Source organism: Pristiophorus japonicus, chromosome 19 (assembly GCF_044704955.1).
Source record: "Pristiophorus japonicus isolate sPriJap1 chromosome 19, sPriJap1.hap1, whole genome shotgun sequence".
NCBI classification, from domain to species: Eukaryota; Metazoa; Chordata; class Chondrichthyes; family Pristiophoridae; genus Pristiophorus; species Pristiophorus japonicus.
This window is the reverse complement of record NC_091995.1, coordinates 8,201,265-8,223,990: the sequence shown is the minus strand read 5'-3', so window position 1 is coordinate 8,223,990 and position 22,726 is coordinate 8,201,265. Positions and strand designations below refer to the sequence as shown.

General features: G+C 43.7%; 1 long non-coding RNA gene and 1 pseudogene across 1 annotated transcript in view; both read left to right on the top strand.

Annotated features, from left to right (window-relative positions):
* LOC139229689 (uncharacterized) overlaps positions 1 to 18,105 on the top strand; it is a 31,312-nt gene extending 13,207 nt beyond the window's left edge. Inside the window, exon 2 of the long non-coding RNA XR_011587784.1 lies at positions 17,747 to 18,105. This is a non-coding gene — a long non-coding RNA (uncharacterized lncRNA). The remainder of the gene's footprint in view (positions 1 to 17,746) is intronic.
* On the top strand, positions 3,504 to 3,736 carry LOC139230675 (U2 spliceosomal RNA; annotated as a pseudogene).
* Positions 18,106 to 22,726: the final 4,621 nt, after the last annotated feature.

Below are 22,726 nucleotides of genomic sequence, written 5' to 3'. Positions count from 1 at the left end.
AAGTGGAGCATGGCAGCGAGGAAAATTGAGAAGAGGGTTGGGACGATAACACAGCCCTGTTTGACCCCGGTTCGGACATGGATTGGGAAGGATCACTGCCTGCATGTCGTCGTGGAGCAAGGCGGAGGATGGTGATGAACCTTTGGGGGCATCCAAAACTGAGGAGGACACGCCATAGACCCTCGCAATTGACAGCGTCAAAGGCCTTTGTAAGGTCAAGATGGCCATGTATAAGGGCTGGTGCTGTAAAAATCACATCCATTGTGTCCTGTTCTTTAGGTCCCGGGTACCCTCACCATAAGGACTACAGACGGCTCACCACCAACTTCTCAACGGCAATTGGGGATGTGGAATAAATGCAGGCCTTGCCAGTGAAGCCCACATGCCGGAGCAAATTTTTTAAAAGTTTGAGTGCTACCAGGACCACTCGGCTCCAAACCTCATTACAGCCTAGAGCTGAATTCCAGAGGTTATAGGATTACATAAGATATACGACAAAGAAACAAGCCATTCGGCACAAACAATCCATATCAACATTTATGCTCCATTTGAGTCTCCTCCCATCTTTCCTCATCCAAATATGAATATAACCCTCTGTGGCCTTCTCTCTCATGCTTGTCTAACCTCCACTTAAATGCATCTATACTGTTCGCTTCAACCACTCTCTGTGGTTGTGAGTTCCACATTCTCACCACTCTTTGGGTGAAGAAATTGCTTCTGAATTCCCTATTGAATTTCTTGGTGACTATCTTAGATTGATATGACATCCTTTGTGACTGTGACAAAGGTAAACTATCCATCCTCGTCCTTCTGGACCTGTCTGCAGCCTTTGACACAGTTAACCACTCCATCCTCCTCCAACGTCTCTCCACCAACGTCCAGCTAGGTGGGACTGCACTCGCCTGGTTCCATTCTTGTCTATCTAATCATAGCCAGAAAATCTCCAGCAATGGCTTCTCTTCCCACTCCCGCATCGTTATCTCTGGTGTCCCCCAAGGATCTGTCCTTGGTCCCTTCTTATTTCTCATCTATATGCTGCCCCTTGACGATATCATCCAAAAACACGGAGTCAGTTTCCACATGTACCCAGCTCTACCTCCACCACTTCTGCTGACCCCTACTTGGTATCTAAATTGTCAGATTGCTTGTCCGTCATCCAGTACTGGATGAGCAGAAATTTTCTCCAATTAAATATTGGGAAGACCGAAGCCATTATCTTTGGTCCTCGCCACAAACTGTGTTCCCTAACCACTGACTCCATCCCTCTCCCGAGCATCAATCTGAGGGTGAACAAGACTGTTCGCAACCTAGGTGTCATATTTGACCCTGTGGCATAACTAAAACCTCCTTTTTCCATCTGCGTAACATTGCCCGCCTCCACCCCTGCCTCAGCTCTTCTGCTACTGAAAACCTCATTCGTGCCTTTGTTACCTCTAGACTTGACTACTCCAACTCACTCCTGGCCAACCTCCCACATTCTACACTATGTAAACTTGAAGTCATCCAAAACTCAGCAGCCTGTGTACTAACCTGCACCAAGTCAAGGTCACCCATCACCCCTGTGCTTTCTGACCTACATTGGCTCCCAGTTAATGCCTTGAATTCAAAATTCTCATCCTTGTTTACAAATCACTCCAAGGACTTGCCCCTCCCTATCTCTCATCGTTTTCAGCCTCACAATCCCACAAGCCAAGAAGGTGGCTCACTATCACTTTCTCAAGGGCAGCTAGGGATGCTGGCCTGGCCAGCGACAACCACATCCCGTGAATGAATTATTAAAAATCTCCTCCACTCAAATGTTTCCTTTTCCAGTATATATCCAATTCCCTTTTGAAAGTTACTAATCAGGCAGTGCATTCAAGATCATAATTGTCTGCATACAAACATTTCTCCTTGTCTCCCCTCTGATTATTATGTCAATTGTAAATCTGTATCCTCTGGTTACTAACCCTCCTGCTAGTGGAAATTGTTTTCCATTATTCTATCAAATCCCCTCTCAATTTTGAGCATCTCTATGAAATCTCCCCTTAATTTTCTCTGCTCTAAGGAGGACAATCCAAGCCCCTCATCTCTCCGCTTAATTTGAGTCCCTCGTCCCTAGTATTCTGGTAAATTTCTCTGCACCCTCTCCAAGGCTTTGATATCCTTCCTAAAGTGTGGTGTCCAGGAATGAACACAACACTCCAGCTGAGGCCTAACAGTGAGGATTTTGCATAACTTCCTTGCTTTTATACTCAATGGGGCCGAAATTGCCCCGCGTCCCGATTGGGAGCGTGGGATTAGGCCTTGTGCCCCTGAAACGAAGCGGAGCACTGTCTCCGGCGCTCTGCTTCATCGGAGGGATGCTCCCGGGACTTCTGCGTAGCGCTACGTGCTACAACCCGGGCTACATGATGGCGGCCCGGTCGACGTGAGGGCCCCAATTGCCGGGCTGACCAAAGGGACGGCTGACAAATTAAAATGGCGGCCTGGGGCGCAAACAGCCTCCCTTTTAAGGGGCGCCCTGATGGCGAATGTCCGCCAGCATCATGACCCGCGAAGCTGGTGTAGACATCTGCCCGCCCCAGCCTTGTGGTCCGTGGGTGCAGTGCCGGCCCGAGGCACTAACCATGGGGTGCCGCGCTGCTGGCACACTGCACCCCCAAATCTCCAGGGCAATTTCCCCAGAGACACTAGCACCCCACTCCCCTGGGCGAAAACTCCACTGCGCTGCCTGGAGGCAATAATGGGCACAAAAAAAGGGGAAATTTCAGCCCCAATGTCTCTACTTATAAAGCTACGGATTCCATATGCTATTTTAACAGCATTTTCAACTTGTCCTGCCAACTTCAAATATTTGAACAGGTAATCCTCTGTATTTATTATCTAATACTAGTCAATCTCATGTGGCATTGCACATGGGGAGTCGAGACCATGAGTAGCATTCAAGTCAAGGAAGATGGCCGAGGGGGAGGAAGGGAGAATGTGGCAAGTTGTACCTGCCCTCGAGTGAGAGGGGAGCAGGGCAGAACTAGACCTTTCCTCTACAGGTGAAATTGATATTACAGGTATATATTAACTCCTTTACAATGCATTTTCCCATTGAGATTGCATGACACAGGCCTTTTTAATGCATTTTTAAATGGAATATTGCAACCCACTCTGTGATTTTACGATATAATAAATGGGCACAATTTCACAGTTTCCCAAAGGGTGAATTCTAATCTGAATCCTGTCACTGGGAACAGGCACTGAAGAAATGTGGCTAATTTCCTAGACTTAAGTGTGTGTCGTGTATCCAAACATGTTTACTGCCTGTACTATTACATATGATGTGCCAAGAGGGCACTACTATGGGAAACTTGTACATCAGCTGTATGGTCACTAAGGTGTGCCACCAGAGGGCACTGCAGTGGGAGACTTGTAGGTTACCTGTACAGGTGTGCCAGCCCCAGTATAAAAGGCAGGCCACCATGTGATCATCACTCTGGAGTTACATTAAATGGACTATAGTCACTACATTATTTATTTCTCGGCCTTTTGGCTAAGATCATGCGTAACTGACCTGACCAGCCACCATGACCTCCGGGTGGTTTCTCCCTGGTCAGGAAGGTATATGCTTGCTTTTTTGGAAACAGGAGGTGGGTGGGGTGGCTTGACCCATCCACCTCCACGGAGGTGTGTGGGGTGGCTTGACCCATCCACCTCCATGGCACGAACCTGGTATTGCAGTACTTCCAGGAACGGTGCAGTGGCTCTAGGCCTTTTGGCTAAGAGCATTGGCGCAGAGTGATCCTTGGCATGTGCAAGGTGACCTCTGGCGTTTGTGATTTGACAAAGAATTGGAACGATTGGCTACGAATTTATAAAAAAAAAAAAAAAAAATTTATGGGTAAACGGTACAGCAACTTCAGGTGAGGAGCAGCTGCGCTGTTAAATGTGAATATCCAAAAGTTGCTGTCCGAGTTGCACCGCTCCGCCGATCACTTCGCGACACGGCATCTCACTCTTGGCCTCCCCCGTTTTATTTAAAGAAACTTGCTGTATTTGCCCATTAAACTTACTACAGGAAGTTAAGTCTGGTCATTATCAGTACAAGTACCCTTTTAAAGTGATAATTGTTAATGACTGATGATCAACCTTTCTGGCACCGAAAATTAACCAACACAAGTGTGGAGTCTCATTCCTGCAGGTTTTAAATTGACATTTTAAAAATGTCAACTTTTAAATTTTGTTTTTTCTTTTCCTGCTCTCTTTATGCATTCTTTCTTTCCTGCTCTTTATTTCTGTTTCTGTACATGATTTGGCATTGACCTCACCCTCTTTAATTTACTCTCCTCATCAGTCTTTCCTGTGTTTGTTTCCCCAATCCTTAAATCTCATTGATGGAGAAGATTGTTTGTCCAACTGTTCACTCAGGTTCCAGATGCCCTGTTTCCCTCGTTCAGCTGTTACCAGCTGGAACATTCAGCAACTTTGTGGGCAAAATATATTTGAGCTGAAGGGTGCAGGGGCAAGACTAACTATGCCCTGCGACAGCAAATTCTGATCCTCTATTTCTCATCAGATTAAATGAGTTGTTAGTGCAGCAGATGGATTAGTGAATACAGCTGATGCTGCATCTTACTAGGTGCATTACTATAAAACAGTTTACAGAAACATAGAAATATAAAAAATAAGTGCAAGAGTAGGCCATTCGGCCCTTCGAGCCTGCACCGCCATTCAATGAGTTCATGGCTGAACATGCAACTTCAGTACCCCATTCCTGCTTTCTTGCCATACCCCTTGATCCCCCTAGTAGTAAGGACTACATCTAACTCCTTTTTGAATATATTCAGTGAATTGGCCTCAACAACTTTCTGTGGTAGAGAATTCCACGGGTTCACCACTCTCTGGGTGAAGAAGTTTCTCCTCATCTCGGTCCTAAATGGCTTATCCCTTATCCTTAGACTGTGACCCCTGGTTCTGGACTTCCCCCAACATTGGGAACATTCTTCCTGCATCGAACCTGTCAGAATTTTAAACGTTTCTGAGATCCCCTCTCATTCTTCTGAACTCCAGTGAATACAAGCCCAGTTGATCCAGTCTTTCTTGATATGTCAGTCCCGCCATCCCGGGAATCAGCCTGGTGAACCTTCGCTGCACGCCCTCAACAGCAAGCATGTCCTTCCTCAAGTTAGGAGACCAAAACTACCCAATACTCCAGGTGTGGTCTCACCAAGGCCCTGTACAACTGTAGTAACACCTTCCTGCCCCTGTACTCAAATCCCCTCGCTATGAAGGCCAACATGCCATTTGCTTTCTTAACCGCCTGCTGTACCTGCATGCCAACCTTCAATGACTGATGTACCATGACACCCAGGTCTCGTTGCACCTCCCCTTTTCCTAATCTGTCACCATTCAGATAATAGTCTGTCTCTCTGTTTTTACCATCAAAGTGGATAACCTCACATTTATCCACATTATACTTCATCTGCCATGCATTTGCCCACTCACCTAACCTATCCAAGTCACTCTGCAGCCTCATAGCATCCTCCTCGCAGCTCACACTGCCACCCAACTTAGTGTCACCTGCAAATTTGAAGATACTACATTTAACCCCCTCGTCTAAATCATTAATGTACAATGTAAACAGCTGGGGCCCCAGCACAGAACCTTGCGGTACCCCACTAGTCACTGCCTGCCACTCTGAAAAGTACCTGTCGAGGAAATATTTAGCTTAAATTAACTCAGGCGGAGACTTTCAGAAGTGCACTTCGAGAGAATTTATTTTTAAAAAGCGAGATATATCTCGGATAGCCTGCTTGGACCGTACCAAGGCAAAACTCTGCTGTACAAGCAAATTGTCCCTATCTTTTATACAGAAATTGAATACAGAAATAGAAAAGGAATCTTATTCATTTAGTCCCGCGAGTGCAAAGGTCGTCTCGGGAGGTACACACTCTATCTGTCCTTGCATAGTTTCTCTCTGTTCACAGTCTGATAAGCAGAATAAAAGGAGACTCCCTTTTAATACCAGATGGTCATTTAATTGCATCTCTAAGTTTCAAGGCTAAAAAAGGGTGGCTATTTTTCTAGTCCTATTATTTCTTTAAGCATAGCAAAAACAGAATTTAACCCTTCCCTTTTCCATAAGCCATAGATTCTTTCTTCCACAGTACCCATTTACTCCTACTCTTTGCTTTCTGTCTGCCAACCAGTTCTCAATCCACGTCAGCACACTACCCCCAATCCCATGTGCTTTAACTTTGCACATTAATCTCTTGTGTGGGACCTTGTCGAAAGCCTTCTGAAAGTCCAAATACACCACAACAACTGGTTCTCCCTTGTCCACTCTACTGGAAACATCCTCAAATAATTCCAGGAGATTTGTCGAGCATGATTTCCCTTTCACAAATCCATGCTGACTTGGCCTATCATGTCACCTCTTTCCAAATGCGCTGCTATGATATCCTTAATAATTGATGCCATCATTTTACCCACTATTGATGTCAGGCTGACCGGTCTATAATTCCCTGTTTTCTCTCCCTTTTTTTTTTTAAAAGTGGGGTTACATTGGCTACTCTCCACTCCATAGGAACTGATCCAGAGTCTATGGAATGTTGTAAAATGACTGTCAATGCATCCACTATTTCCAAGGCCACCTCCTTAAGTACTCTGGGATGCAGTCCATCAGGCCCTGGGGATTTATCGGCCTTCAATCCCATCAATTTCCCCAACACAATTTCCCGACTAAGAAGGATTTCCCTCAGTTCCTCCTTCTTACTCGACCCTCTGATCCCTTTTATATCCGGAAGGTTGTTTGTATCCTCCTTCGTGAATACCGAACCAAAGTTCTTGTTCAATTGGTCTGCCATTTCTTTGTTCCCCGTTATGACTTCCCCTGATTCTGACTGCAGGGGACCTACATTTGTCTTTACTAACCTTTTTCTCTTTACATAGCTATAGAAGCTTTTGCAGTCTTAATGTTCCCTGCAAGCTTCCTCTCGTACTCTTATTTTCCCTGCCCAAATCAAACCCTTTGTCCTCCTCTGCTGAGTTCTAAATTTCTCCCAGTTCCTGGGTTCGCTGCTATTTCTGTCAAATTTGTATGCCACTTCCTTGGCTTTAATACTATCCATGATTTCCCTTGATAGCCACGATTGAGCCACCTTCCCTTTTTTATTTTTACGCCAGACAGGGATGTACAATTGTTATAGTTCATCCATGCGGTCTCTAAATGTCTGCCATTGCCCATCCACAGTCAACCCCTTAAGTATCATTCGCCAATCTATCCTAGCCAATTCACACCTCATACCTTCAAAGTTACCCTTCTTTAAGTTCTGGACCATGGTCTCTGAATTAACTGTTTCATTCTCCATCCTAATGTAGAATCCACCAGCAGGGGGCATGGGCAATACTGAATAGTTTCTTCAAAGTCACGTGGAGTAAGCCAAAATGACTGGGCACTGGCATCTATGATGGTGAGGTCATTGGGGAAATGCCGAGTAGGATCATCCACTTGTTACTTCTGGATAAAAACACTTGCATACAATTCCGCCTTGTATCATTGTCACTTGCTGGTTCCATGGTCAAAGATGGGTATTTTCTTCCTCCATTCATTGCCTGAATGTCCACCACCATTCTTGACTGGATATTTTGGGTTACAGAACTTTGCTCTGATCTGTTGGTTTTGGGAACATTTATTTCTATCTTCAACCTGCTGCTTTTGGTGTTTCGCATGCAGGTAACCCAGTGTGTAGCTTCACTAGGTTGCTGCCTCATTATAAGGAATGCCTGCTGCTGCTGCTCCGGATTTGTCTTTCTACAATCCCTATTGCATCAGTTTTAGTCGCCTGGCTTGTTGCTGATTGAGTGAGGGATCAACCTCACCATAAGGTTACAGATTGAGATGGTCAACAGTTCTGCTGATATTGATTGCCCATAGCACCTCATAGATGTCCAGTTTTGGCCTGCTAGATCTCTCTGTAGCCTGTCCCACTTAACATGGTGGTAGTGCCATACTACATGATGGAAGATGTGTAGATGAGACATTGGGGCTGAAATTGCCCCCCCCCCGCCAGAAACCCCATTTCTATGGTTTTTACCGCCAAGGTGATTGAGGTGGCCTCTTGAGCGAAATTCCGCTCTGTTTTTTTTTCATGCGGATCCGGAAGTCATTCTTCATGGGGGTGGATATGCGGCGGTGACACCACTTTAGGGGCAAAAGTTTGGGGCGGTGCGGAGTGGCTGCCGCGATGATGTCATCACAGTGCCGCGTCACCATGGTTCGCCCCTTCAATTAAAGGGGAATGCTTGCGCGATCTTTAAACTTCAGTCCACTGGGCCACCAGGGAGGGTTTCGGTCGGGCCAACGGCCTGGCACCCAAGAGAGGGTGCCAGGCTGCTTGGCCAAACCCGGGGGCATAATTGTTGGGCCGGCATGGCAGTCGGCCGATGAAAAATAAACATGGTGGCAGGAGGTCCTCCCCTTTAAGGGGAGCTGCGCCACCATTGCAGAAGGCCACAGCCTCACTGGACCACTGCGAAAAATCTTGTTTTGCCACCGCCGGGTGGGCCGAAGATTTTCACAGCGGAATATAACTGTCCCAACTCAGTGGGCCTATCTTGCCAGTGGGACAAGACTTACCCAGATATGGTGAAGGAGGAGTCTAGGTTGTTGGATGTCAGATACAATTCTTTTGCTTGACTAGCCGATCTGACTAGTCTGCCAACTTTGACACCAGTCCCCAGATGTTGCTGAGAAGGACATTGCAAGCTCAACTAGACAACTTTAGCTTACAGCTAATCATCAAAAAATATTTTGAGAAAATGTAGTGCTCACTGCTGTAAGATAATAATCAAAAGTCATACTATGGCTAAAAAAAGCTCATTAAAAGATTTGTTGACTTGATAACTTGAGTGGCACAGTGGACTATCCCTACCCTTTTACCTTGAGTCATGGGTACGGTTCTAGGCTTGATTTAATGAAAGTCTCTTCTCCCTGCTGGCTACTGTGCCAGCCAATCTAGTTTCTAGTGGATGTTATTGTATATGCTCATGGTTGTGGACAAGTTATATTATCAATGTAAATCAGAATGGTTAAAAGAATTAGTGGTGTGGGAACACAAGAAATAGGAGCAGGAGTAGGCCATTCGGCCCCTCGAGCCTGCTCCGCCATTTAATAAGATCATGGCTGATCTGATAATGGACTCAGTTCCACTTTCCTGTCCGCTCCCCATAACTCTTTATTCCCTTATCGCTCAAAAATCTGTATCTCCGCCTTAAATATATTCAATGACCCAGCCTCCACAGCTCTCTGGGGCAGAGAATTCTGTAGACTTACAACCCTCAGAGAAGAAATTCCTCCTCATCTCAGTTTTAAATGGGCGGCCCCTTATTCTGAGACTCTGCCCCCTAGTTTTAGTTTCCCCTGTGAGTGGAAATATACTCTCTACATCAAACTTGTCGAGCCCTCTTATTATCTTTTATGTTTCGATGAGATCACCTCTCATTCTTCTAAACTCCAATGAGTACAGGCCCAACCTACTCAACCTTTCTTCATAAGTCAACCCCTGTATCTCCAGAAATAGAACTGACACTGGAACAGCAGGATGTTCTTTGGAATTTTGAAACAAGGTGTATTGTTGTATCATTGTGTGTGAATGTTTTAACATTCAAATATGTGAAAGGTATAGGTTGAAATATTTAGTTAACTAGAAGTTATTCATCGATTTTAAAAATGTATTAGTAACCTGTTTTTTGTAGTTATATATCAAATGAAAGATTATGCAAAGGTAATGCTCATATGGTGAATTATGCATAAAAAAATATTTAGGGAGTCAGTTCAATTGTCACCTACACATCTTAATACCCAAGACCAACATTCTTTGCCATATTGCAGATACTTCAACGTTAAACCCTTACCGAATTGTTTGATAGACTTGTCAAATTCTAGTTCTGGAAAAATTCAACAAATATAAATTGCAGTTAATATCAAACAATAGCTTACGTAATTAGATATGCTTTCACTTACAAACGTGAATAAATAGGATTAATTTCCATTCAAAAAAAAATCATGCACTCACTTCAGTACACCACACATCCACTTCTATCATTTTTCGGTGTTTAAATGATAGACCACACGACAGTTCACGTGGTGCTATATTGTGTAGTTAGTTTAGTCCTAGGGAGGATTCAGTGGGAGCTGGAAGTACTAATTAAACAATATTTTGAAGATACTGAAGAAAAATTAAAAGCAAAGATATCCCCATGCCTCAAAACTATAGTGGCTGAATTATTAAAGATGCAGGGAAACACGAACTGTCCTGTCAGGAAAGTTGGATGGGTTGTCTTTACCAGGTTGCTTTTGTGGATTGCTTAATGGCCAGCCAGAGAACCCCTGTGCAATGTAAACATCGAATCATAGAAATTTACGGCACAGAAGGAGGCCATTTGTTCCATTGTGTTATACATCAGAAAGGAAATAGAAGGTGTAAGCCCTTCATTGGAGGGCTATAGGAGGAATATAACTGAAAGGAAAAAATACGTTTACAGGAATGAAAATGCAATCATGTCCGGGAATCACAGAAAAGTCTGGATCAAGATGAGAGTTAAGTGGTCAAAAAAAGGCAGTGTAGATAGCTAAAGAATTTATTTGATAGATCCTGAGGAATGGTCCTCGACCTGAAATATTGACAGGACTTCTGCAAAGACCTCACCTACTTAGTATTTCCAGCTTTTTTTCTGGTTTTGTTTTCTACATTTAAGTTTGATTCTGATTTATCCTTTCTCACAACTTTCTGAAAGAAAAGTTAAATGGCACATTTCCTGTAACAGTAACATAATTGCAATTATTCAATGAGCAGTTTAACTGCACAAACCTAACTATGAAAAAGTTATTAAAAATAAATATTGAAGAATTATCCAGTCAGCCAACAAGTGGAAATGTAAGTATTTGCGCTTATTTCACTTAGAATCATAGAATGGTTACAGCACAGGAGGCCATTCGGCCCGTTGAGTCCGTGTCAGCTCTCTGCAAGAGCACTTAAGCTCCTCCCACTCCCCCACCCTTTCCCTGTAGTCCTGCAAATTTTTCTCTTACTTTATTTTTTCTTCCAAATTCAACGAGAATAAAAAAACCTTAATATTTCCACATTTCTGTTAAATCCTGAATCTATATTCTCTATTATCACTGCTAGACGAAGACCGTACCTTTGATGTCTGTGTTGTTTCACAATCCAAAAGATCCCTGTAGCAAAAGCTACTATTGGAAAACAGAGGATCACAGATAGAAACACCAGCTAGCTTGAGATAGCCGGGAAGAAATCGTCTGAAAAGTAAATGCCAGTGAATTAGATAATATTACCTGTAACATATCCCACAGAAATCATTCTTTTAGAATGCCCAATATTAGCAAAACATAGTTAAAAGTTTATAGCCCTGAGTTAAAGACTAGGGTTTCTGCAGAACGAGTGGGCAGTTAAAATCGCCCAGGTTACTTACCTGTCTTCAAGCCGCTTGGATCCCGACAACGATGATATTTGCACAGGCTTCTCAATGCAGATTATGTTGACGGGATTATGTGTTATTGGACCCAGACTGTAATTTTCACTCTGGGAAGTCGGGCTGAGTCAAGTTAGAAGAGGTCTGGGATAAGAGGCCCTGAAAGATAAGTTATTCACTTATCGTTGTGGGTCCGGGAGGAGCAGGAGCTCTCCTCCAGGTCCCACAAGGAATGTTGAGGCCTCCCCTACCTCAGACCTCCACCCTTTCCTCACACCTACCTGCATACACGTGGGCAGCCGTGGATTGTCCAGTTTTCCACAGGCCTGCTGCCGCTTCCTGCCCATTCCAGGCAGGAAGTGGACTGGTGGCATATTAATGAGGTCCTGGAGTTAAAATGGCCCTGGGTTGATTTCTTTAAGGCAGCAGGTGAGTTTCCAACTGTGTTAAACCCGTCCAGAGTTAAACTCTACTCCACAGCCCACTAGAATTTTGACAGCTGAGGTCTTCAAACATAACATGAAATTAAAGTATTAAAAGATACAAAAAGGGAATGAATTGACTCAATCTAAATATTATTGTGAAATGTGTTCAAATCCCACTAAGAATTTGAATTTAGTTCATTTCATGGTAAATGTTTTGTGTTATTTAAAGAAAAGAGTAAAAGTGACCATGAAGCAGTCGGATTGTTATAAAATCCCAATTAGTTCACTAATGTCCTTTAGGGAAGGAAACCTGCCATCCCGGTCTGGCCTATATGTGACTCCAGTCATACAGCCAAGTAGTTGGGGTAGAAAGTGCCCCCCTCCCAAAATGAGGCGCACGCACCCTGTTTCAATGGTTTTTACCGCAGTCGTGGTTGAGGTCGCCTCGAGCGAAATTCTGCTCTTTGTTGTTTTTTCTTCGAAACCGGAAGTCGCTCTTAGTTCGGGCGGTGACGAGACGAGAGGGGCAGATATGCAGCAGTGGCAACACCTGAGGGGCGAATTAAGGATATTCGGGAAGCAAAGAGAGCATGAAAATTTTTGGCAAGTAAAATCAAGGAACACCCAAAGATGTTTTATAAATATATTAAGAACAAGAGGATAACTAAAGAAAGGGTAGGGTCTATTAGAGACCATGAGGATAATCCGTGTGTGGAGGCGGAAGATGTGGGTATGGTTCTTAATGAATACTTTGCATCTGTTTTCACAAAAGAGAGGGGCGATGCAGACACTACTTTCGAGGAGAAGTAGTGTGACATATTAGATGAAACAAACATAATGAGAGAGGAGATATTAAGGGGTTTAGCAACTTGGGGTTTGAAAGTGGCTAATTCCCCAGGCCTGGATGAAATGTATCCCAGGTTGTTAAGTGAAGCAAAAGAGGAAATAGCAGAGGTTTTGACTATCATTTTCCAATTCTCTCTGGCTTCAGGTGTGGTGCCAGAGGACTGGAGGACTGCCAATATGGTATCCTTATTTAAGAAGTGAGAAAGGGATAGACTGAGTAATTACAGGCCAGTCAGCCTAACCTCAGTGGTGGAAAAATTATTGGAAAAAGTCCTGAAGGACAGGATAAATCTTCACTTAAACAGACAGATACAGATTAATCAAGGATAGCATGGATTTGTTAAGGGAAGGTCTGACTAACTTGATTGAATTTTTTGAGGAGGTAACCAGGAGGGTCGATGAAGGCGTAGTGTATATGGATTTTAGCAAAATTTTGATAAGGCCCCACATGACAGACTAGTCACAAAAGTAAAAGCCCATGGGATCCAGGGCAAAGTGGCAAGTTGGATCTAAAATTGGCTCAGAAAGCAATGCGTAATGGTTGATAGGTGTTTTTGTGACTGGAAGGATGTTTCCAGTGGGGTTCCGCAGGGCTCAGTACTAGGTCCCTTGCTTTTTGTGATAGACTTGAATATAGAGGGTATGATCAAGAAGTTTGCAGATGATACTAAAATCGGCTGTGCGGATGAAGAAAGCTGCGGACTGCAATCAACTGGTCAGGTGGACAGAACAGTGGCAAATGGAATTTAATCCAGAGAAGTGTGAGGTAATGCATTTTGGGAGGGCCAACAAGGAAAGGGAATACACATTAAATGTAGGATACTGCGAAGTGTAGAAAAACAAAGGGACCCTGGAGTGCATGTCCAAAGATCCATGAAAAGTAGCAGGCCAGGTAGATAAGGTGGTTTAAAAAGGCATACGGAATGCTTGCCTTTATTAGCCGAGGCATAGAAGAGCAGGGGGGGGTTATGCTTGAACTGTATAAAACACTGGTTAGGCCACAGCTGGAGTACTGCATGCAGTTCTGGTCACCGCATTACAGGAAGGATGTGATTGCACTGGGGAGGGTACAGAGGAGATTTACAAGGATGTTGCCAGGAGTAGAGAATCCAAGCTATGAGGACAGATTAGAAAGGCTGGATTTGTTTTCATTGGGACAGATGAGGCTGAGGGGAGACCTGATTGAAGTGTATAAAATTATGGAGAGGCCTAGATGGAGTGGTTAGAAAGGGCCTATTTCCCTTAGCAGAGGGGTAAACAACCAGAGGGCATAAATTTAAAGTAATTGATAAAAGGTTTAGAGGGGATTGGAGGGGAAATTTATTCACAAAAAGGGTTGTGGGGGTCTGGAGCTCACTGCCTGAAAGGGTGGTAGAGGCAGAAACCCTCACCACATTTAGAAAGTACTTGGATGTGCATCTGAAGTGCCGTAACCTGCAGGGTTACGGACCTAGAGCTGGAAAGTGGGATTAGGCTGGATAGCTTCTTGTTGGCTGGCATGGACACGATGGGCAGAAATGGCCTCCTTCCGTGCTGTAAACTTCTATCATTCTCTAGCATTGTGTGTTTCTTGCAGGAAACATACTAGGTGTTTCCTTCAGAACTGAGGAACTCTGAAAGATGCAGTGGTGTTACCTGCTGCCGTGGATATTTAGGTAGAGGATGATCATGGTCTTGTCAAATGTTTAAATGCCACCAACATTACCAGTGATTGAATGGCTAAAATCACCACTCTTTCAGGTGTTTCATGAAGAGTTTTTCCAACCAGCAATGCACAAAGGTGTGTTGTTAAAGTTAGTCCTTTTTCCATTTAATCTTGCATTAAAATATGTTTAACCTTTGCTTCCAACAACTACATAGAGTAATAGATGTTATCTTCTGTTCAAATTAAGGACATTTATTTATAATTGTTTAAGAGGGAATTCTAATGACAACACTTGTCTTAATTCTTAATTTAAAAATATTTCCTTAAGTTGAAGTATTTTTGTTACCCAATAATTCAACAAGTAAATTCACAGTTACTGGACCAACTTATCCTGTTGTAGCCATTGTGGGTAAATAAATATTTCTAATTTAATACCAAACAAATTATTACTTGGGGAGCTCTCTAGATTGATATTTTCTGTGCATATCTAATTATATTAGAGAGAAATGGAGAACAAACTTGTATTTATATAGCTCCTGCTCACATCCTCAGGATGTTGCAAAGTACTTTGAAACCGGTGGAATATTTTTGAATTGCACAACAGCCAGCAACCTTAAGCATGTGTGGTAGAATATTTGCAGAAAACAAGGTTCCAACAACAGCAAAATGAATGACCAGGTAAAGTGTTTTTGGTGATGTCAGTTGAGAGTGACGTAAGCCACATCAAGAAAACACTCTCTTTGAATGGTGCCATGAGGTCTGAGGCAGAAGGATCTCAATTAATGACTGATCTGAAAGACGGCATCCTTGACTGTGTAGTACCTGTACTCCCTACATTGTGTCAGCCTAGATTATATGCTCAATTACAGTTAAAGGAAAAGTACATCTACAGTAGTAAATTACTCTAACCCTTTAATGTTATAGGGAGAGATATTATGCACACTAATATATTTTAGTTGTCCCTTATATTCACCTATTGGTTACAGGAAAGATAGTGCAGAATTTAAAAGTGCAAAACAAAGAGTAAACAGCATGTGTGAGTGAAGTCGAGGGAGAGAAGGGAACTTGGTGATAGTGGAACAGGAACGTGATTAACAACACATGTTGGCATAAGAAAAGAGTTTCAGAAGAGTGGTGCAAATATGTAAACAACAGATCTCCAATGGCATTGCTCACAGTGAATAAAAGATACAGGTATATTGTTTTATCCTACGGAATATCAAATATATCAGGGCCATTGATTTACAGTAATTGAATAAATCATTTGTTTTGTGGGAGCAGTCGTCATATTTTTAGCTCAATTTCCATGATGTCAGTAATTGCAGAGAAACTATAAATTAGTAGCCTTGCTTACTATTAACCATCCTTAATGAACCTTGCCCAATGATTATTTAATAGCAATTAGACTTACAGGGTCACACACCTATACTTTGGCACAATAATACATTGTGTTCTACACTGTCAGTAACTGCCATAAATGGACCAAACATCTTCATTTTATGGGCATGGACTTGAACTGTTTTATAACTATTCATACAATAGTGAGTAACAATGCAACTGCTTGCAATATGGAGCACATCTGTGTCTTTCGCATATGCATTTCTTCAATCTGACAGCGGACTGAGTCAATACTAGGTGAGGCATTTATCTGCTTTAATCCAAAGTAATGCAAATATATAGAACAATAATTGTGATGAGATTCACTTAATTCAAATCGATAGAACTTATCTCCGTGTGATCACATGAATAAATAATGAATGCCCTATGCTGCGCTCTTCATCGAGTTGTCTTAATCAGAATAGTCCCTCTGCATTCTGCTCTATAGTCTAGGCCAGAACATCCTGTCCCTGCAGTCTCCTCTATTGCGGCTTTTAGCTGTCAGACTGCCTGCGCAGTCTCATTCCCAAAAGCCTTTTTTTCCCTCTATCTCTCCTCTTTAAAAATTTGATAGAAGCATTAGCTTTTAGTTAAAATAGGTAGCTCCACCTCCACCTCCCCGCAAAGAGTTCAGTCTGCCAGGTTAACTTGACAATGATGTCTGCTGAGTTCAAATGAATCATCATCATCATCATCATCATAGGCAGTTCCTCGAAACGAGGATGACTTGTTTCCACGCCAAAAAAGGATGAGTTCACAGGTGTTTCAATGAAGGGCCTAATATTCCAGGTATCAAACTACATCCTGAAAGGTGGAAGATGCCGGTGCATGGATTTTTTTTTAACGTGTGGTGGCTGTTGCACACTAGCCACCACACCTAGCTTGACAGGGCTAGGTCTTGGTCCAGTGGCAAGAGTTATCCAAGATGACTGGAGACCTGCACTGCTGCATGGACCTAATGTGCACACATATCAGTGTGGGCTGGCCCCGAACACACGCGTCTCCTGGGCCTCTGCCACATCCCTCCACAGTCTCTCGGCACTCCTGCTGTATCTGCCCACGCTCCAATCACTGACCTGGACCTTGATGACGTCATCTTCGCTGCCGTCGTCGTCCTGCATCAGTTCGCGCTGTACCTTGCAGTGGCCTCCACGCTGTTATGGCCCCGACCTGCCACTGATGGTCTCTCAAATGAATAGGGTTCTCATCGCAACAACTAACTTTCATTGTCTGAAAGATGGTCGTTTCGATCCTCTATCTGATGATGATGAATTTTCACCCACCAGCCCCGCTGGCCTGTGATTTTAACTTTTTGATGCGAGCTAAGTTTAGCTCAATACCAGCATTTTCAACATATAGTACACTAATGTTCTCATCTCATCCCCCCCCTCCCTCCTTGCAGGCATAGTAAGACATCTTGAAACATGATAGTTACTGTAAAATTTCTCCATTGCAAACAAAGTCTACTGACCAAGCAAGAGTTAAATTCTGAAACAGCCTATGTTTACTTAACAATTAATTTGTCTTTGCAATCTTGACAGTTACATCTTCACAGCAGAATACTATGTATTGTATATTATTGTATAATTAAAATAAATGTTAATATTCTTACCGTATACAGAAGAAAATTCCAAGGAGTACAATGAGGTAAATTTCTTCCATCTTTGCAATATCTCAGCAGAATAACCATCCCTGATGCATAGAAAATCAACACAGTTCACATTATGTGTCATCAATCTTATGCTATAGGTGCAGTATTAACATACCATTGTTATACAGGTTTTTGCACTTCTACCAATTTTCTGGTGAAATGTAAAACTCTGACGCCACAGATTTAACCCTTTATATGGCCAAATAAACTGAATTTAGTTCAATAACTGAAAACATTCCTAGTTTTGCAGATTAATGGAATTCTTCTTTCAGATGCTTGACTTTATGGATTATTACATTTACTTTGTTACACAAGAGAAAATATGTTTTTTAAAAACAGCACGAGTATCCCAGGTGAAGGGCCACATAAGGATAAGCTCGGACAGGAGCAAAAGCTTGGTCGAAGAGGTCGGTTTAAAGGATCATCTCATCAGGAGGAGAGAAAATTGGAGAGGTTTAGGAAGGGAATTCCCGAGCTCAAGGTCCAGGCAGCTGAAGGTGCCGCCAATGGTGGAGGACAGAAAATTCGGGGATGCGCAAGAGTAGGGTGGTTTTAGCACAGGAGAACCTCTCGAATTAAAGGTTTCTTTCCAGAGAGGAGATAACGCAACTACCTACAGGGTCTCAACTATTTGACTTTAAATGTAAACACACAGCGAGGTTTCGTGTAATGGCCGTCCCAAGATTATGTTCCTTTCACTTCTGTGTTTCTTTCTGGTCGCTCTCTTTGACTCTGGCGGTTTAATGTCTAAAATGCCCTCTCCCTACCGTCCCTTTATACCGGGAGGATCCAGTTCGATACACTATTAAAGGTATTTAGAGACATTTTATAAAGTGTGCAACGAAACGTTTAAAAATCTCCAGCAGGTTCCTGTCCAACTACGGACCTTTCACCATTTATAAAAGCAGCCCAATCCCACTGGGAATGAAACTGTCCCCTGAAGTTAAAAATATTTGGGACTCACCTCTTGCTTTCGACAATCTGATCGAAGATTTTCTGCCTTTTTCCACCAGGTCTGTAAGGCGTAAATCGTTCACAGCAGCTCGTCCTTAAATTCTTACTTTTGTTTTTCACTGAGTTACAAAATTGAGTAGTAATCACTTTTCTCACACATGGTGATTGGCTGGTCTTGTGTGTAATCACACGAAAGTTACTACTTAGGTTATTAATTCTCTGGGATTATAATTTGTCACTTCAACACATGTATTTAATTAATAAAGTGAAGACTGCGTGAATATATTTCACGACAGTACCATAATTATTCTCTGACCTAGGTTCTACACTTTTGAATTCCCGAGCTGAAGTCTGTATTGGATAAAAGCACAAGAACCACTTGCCACACCAGAACATTGTGCCTCAACCACTGACCCTAGAAGTGAATTCCACAGCCTCACAACTCTGCAAAGTTTATCTTGCTTCCTCCTACATTAAATCTTGCATGTATATCCCCTTGTTCTTGATCCCTCAATCACTGGATATAGTCTGACAAAAGTTCATCGACCTGAAATGTTAACTCAGTTTCTCTCTCTGGTCAGCTGAGTATTTCCAGCATTTTCTGTTTTTATTTCAGATTTCCATTATTCGCAGTATTTTGCTTTTGGGAATAGTCTGTTATCTACGCATAAACTGCATTGTTTATGAGAAAGATGAGCCCCAATGCAAAGGGCACAAAGTTGGAAAGGGATTGACATTGAGCTAATCAGGAATGTACCTGTCTTGTTTGATTTCCTCTACTCCTGACCGGTCATACAACTTATTTTTCTTTTTATTCTCAGGACATGGGTATCACTGGCAAGTGATTTATTGTCCATCCCTAGTTTCCCTGGAACCACAGTTTGATACAACTGAGTGGCTGGTTTGACCACTTCAGAGGGTAGTGAACTTTGCGTGGGACTGGAGTCACTTGTAGCTCAGTGATTATCAGTGAGAAACCACAAGCACTTAACATTCTCTGCTGCATGCACCATGTAAGCATTATCTCAGAGTCCTCCACAATTGGGGAGGAAACTACAAGGAGAGGAAAAGAGGAACCCTTCCTTCCCATGGCAATCTATGTGTTTTATTCCGCTCAAACAGCTGATCTTCATGTTGGTTTCTTTCGATGACCTGCCACTATTTTTGCATTTCATGTTTTTGTCTCATGCAGAAAAATCATAAATATGTTCATGAATTGTTCATTCAAGGGATCTTCTGGCACAAGTCCAATTTCCACCCTTTATCGAAATGGCAACATTTCTCACAGAAAAAGACATGAGGGACATTAGACTTTGGGATTTGGGACCAAGAACATGCGGATCCTGGTTACATCGCCAGTGGGCTGTCTGAAAAAGGCTCCTGACAATAACCTGTCAGCAGGTCCCACCATGATATCTTCACCCATTTTCCACCTTTCTTGTTCACTAGAGCTTGTTTCTCCTCCATGACCATTCCCCATACTGAGACACTCGGATTGCCATTTTATTGTCTGCGTAAGTGGTCCCTCGATTAATTCTCACTGGATTTGATCTTTTTACATAAAGCAATAAACAGGATTCCAGACCAAACGCCACCTTCTCCAACCACTTGATTTTACTCCCACCTCTTAGTCGACCCTTTTGCTTTTTCTTGACAGAAAGGATGGTCATGAGCCTTGCCCACATGCCACAAGGAGTAGAAGCCCCACTTCTTCCTTCTCCAGTGGACCCAGAATGTACTCTGGGTGGGGGAACCAATGTCCATCATCAAGAATGGCTCAGTAGCACCACTACTGACTGAACTGGCCAAGTCCTGAAGGACATCTGTCAGACTGGGCCTGCAGCAGGTGGTGAAAGAGCCAACACAACAGAAAAACCTATGTGACCTCGTCTTCACCGATCCACCTGTCGCAGATGCATCTGTCCATGACAGCATTGGTAGCAGCAACCAAAGCACAGTCATTGTGGAGACAAAGTCCCGCCTTCACACTAAGAACACCATCCACCATGTTCTATGGCACAACCATTGATAAATAGGATTCAGAACAGATCTAGCAGTGTGTACAAGATGCACTGCAGCAACTCCCAAACCCGTGACCTAATTCAGCTAGGACAAGGGCAGCATGCACATGGGAACAACAAGTTCCCCTCCAAATCACTAATCATCCTGACTTGTAAGTATATCGCTGTTCCTTCATCATCGCTGGGTCAAAATCCTGGAACTCTAACAGCACTGTAGGAGTACCTTCACCACAAGGACTGCAGCGGTTCAAGAAGGTGGCTCACCACCACTTTCTCAAGGGCAATTAGGGATGGGCAATAAATACCGGCCATGTCAGCAACACCCTCCTCCCTGAACGAATAATAAAAAAAACAAGCAACGTAATAAAGCATGGAACCAGTGGTTCTCAGAAGCAGGTTTTTGAAATGCTAGTACGAGGAATCCACCCGCACACAGAGTACAACTCTTTTGGTTGGTTGTAACCAATTAAATCAAGTGCCCCGCCCTGATTAAAGACGGGGAACACTCCAAACATTTTTCAAGTGCCCTTTTTTGTGGTTTTATTTTGTTTTTTTTGGGCACTAAAACAAGTATATACAAGTGCCCCCTATAAAAGGGGAGGGGGACACTAAAAGCGGCAATAAAACAAATTAAACTTTAAAACATATAAAATCAAATTAAAATTTGGTTGCCGGGGGTGATGATGCACTCCAGTCTCTCTGGCGCCCACCTCGCGCAGAAGGCCGCAAGCATACCGGTGGACACCACATGCTTCATCTCCAAGGACACCCTGGGGCACACAGAGTACACCAAGCTCCATCCACAGCAGGTGGTGGTTTGAGCATGGCACCAGCCGCATGCAAGTTGATGGTACACCCAGGAAATGCAATGACGATCAATTCTGATCCACCCTTCTCCAGTCCCCATGAAAGAGAAGGTGATGGAGTCGGGATGGAAATTTCATCAGATGTCCACCAAGTTGAAGGACTGGAACAGATTCCTCAGCTTCTCCATTGATGACAGGCTCTATGGAAGACCAGAGTGGTCCCAGGCTTCAAGGGTGCAGATGAAATGCGCTATCGAGGATTGTGTATTTGCCAGCTTCAGTAGAGTTGAGGTAAGTGGACATTTCTTCAAAAAAACGTACTTTCTGAGCATATGTACACGTTCAATAAGTGAAGTGGCACATCCCCAAGGCAAACAGCTAGATGGAACAAGTGACCTGACACCAGCTTGCTGACCCCTCAGATGTCCAGTTGAAAATGTGGGGCCAAGATAGCCAGTGCGCTTAAAATTGTGGCAAGATGCCTCATGTAGATCCCCACATTTAGCTTTGTCTCCTGGAATAGTGTGGGTTTCCTGCAGGAAGCACACCGCATACTTCCCTTCCCAAAGGACAGAGCAGTTGAATCTGCGGTGGGCCTCTACTGCCATTAATGTTGAGGCTGGCTTATGGCTATTTTCAAAACAAAAGCCAAGTGCGGAGTGGGCCTGACCTCTGCAACTTCGGACAGCCCAGTGAGGAGTTGCTTCAGCTACCACCGCCCAACCAAGTCAAAATCCTCACCCATGTGCAAGATCTTGATGGCGTGTGGACTGACTAGATGAGCAATGCCAGTTCTGACCAATGGTCAATAGCCAGCTGGGCCTTCTTGCAGCAATAACGGTTCCTCCGAAGAAACTCCTGGAGTTCCTCAATAGAGATAAGGGAGGAATTGGTTGGGGGAACTTGGGAATCCACTGCCTCACTAGCAATAGTCTCCAACTCATTCCCATTGCCCGCCACCAATTCGCCATCCGCCTCCAGGTCACTGCCGCCTGTGACCGACCCATCCACCCACTGCATAGAGTGCAGCTAACGGTCTGGGTGCTCCAACTAGCCCTACCTCTGCAAACATGCCACCCCAGAATCCTCAGCGGAGAAGTCCTCCCTTGGCCCTCTGAGGGATCTGGGTCAGAGACTGGCTGCAGTCCTTGCCCCTCCCCTGCCTCCAATCACTGTAATTCAGGCACTGGACTGTATGCCAGAACCGGGAGCAAGACAATCCCTTGTACCACCAAGGCGCCCAGAACAATGACTAGAGATGAGTGGAATGGGCTCTCCCCTTCCCCACCATTATCAACCAACCCAGTGGGTGGGGTGATTTAAGTTACATCATCGAGCAGTTCCAGTATGATGTCAGGTGGTAACAGGCTTAGTGGCACCCAGGATGGCCAACCTGGTGACAAGTCATTGCCTGGCACTTGTGTGGCACAAATGTTACTTGCCACTTATCAGCCCAAGCCAGAATGTTGTCCAGATCCTCCCCCACGGGCAGAGTTTCTCCACCCGGGACCCGCCTCTAGGTGCTTCTTTTTCCTCTG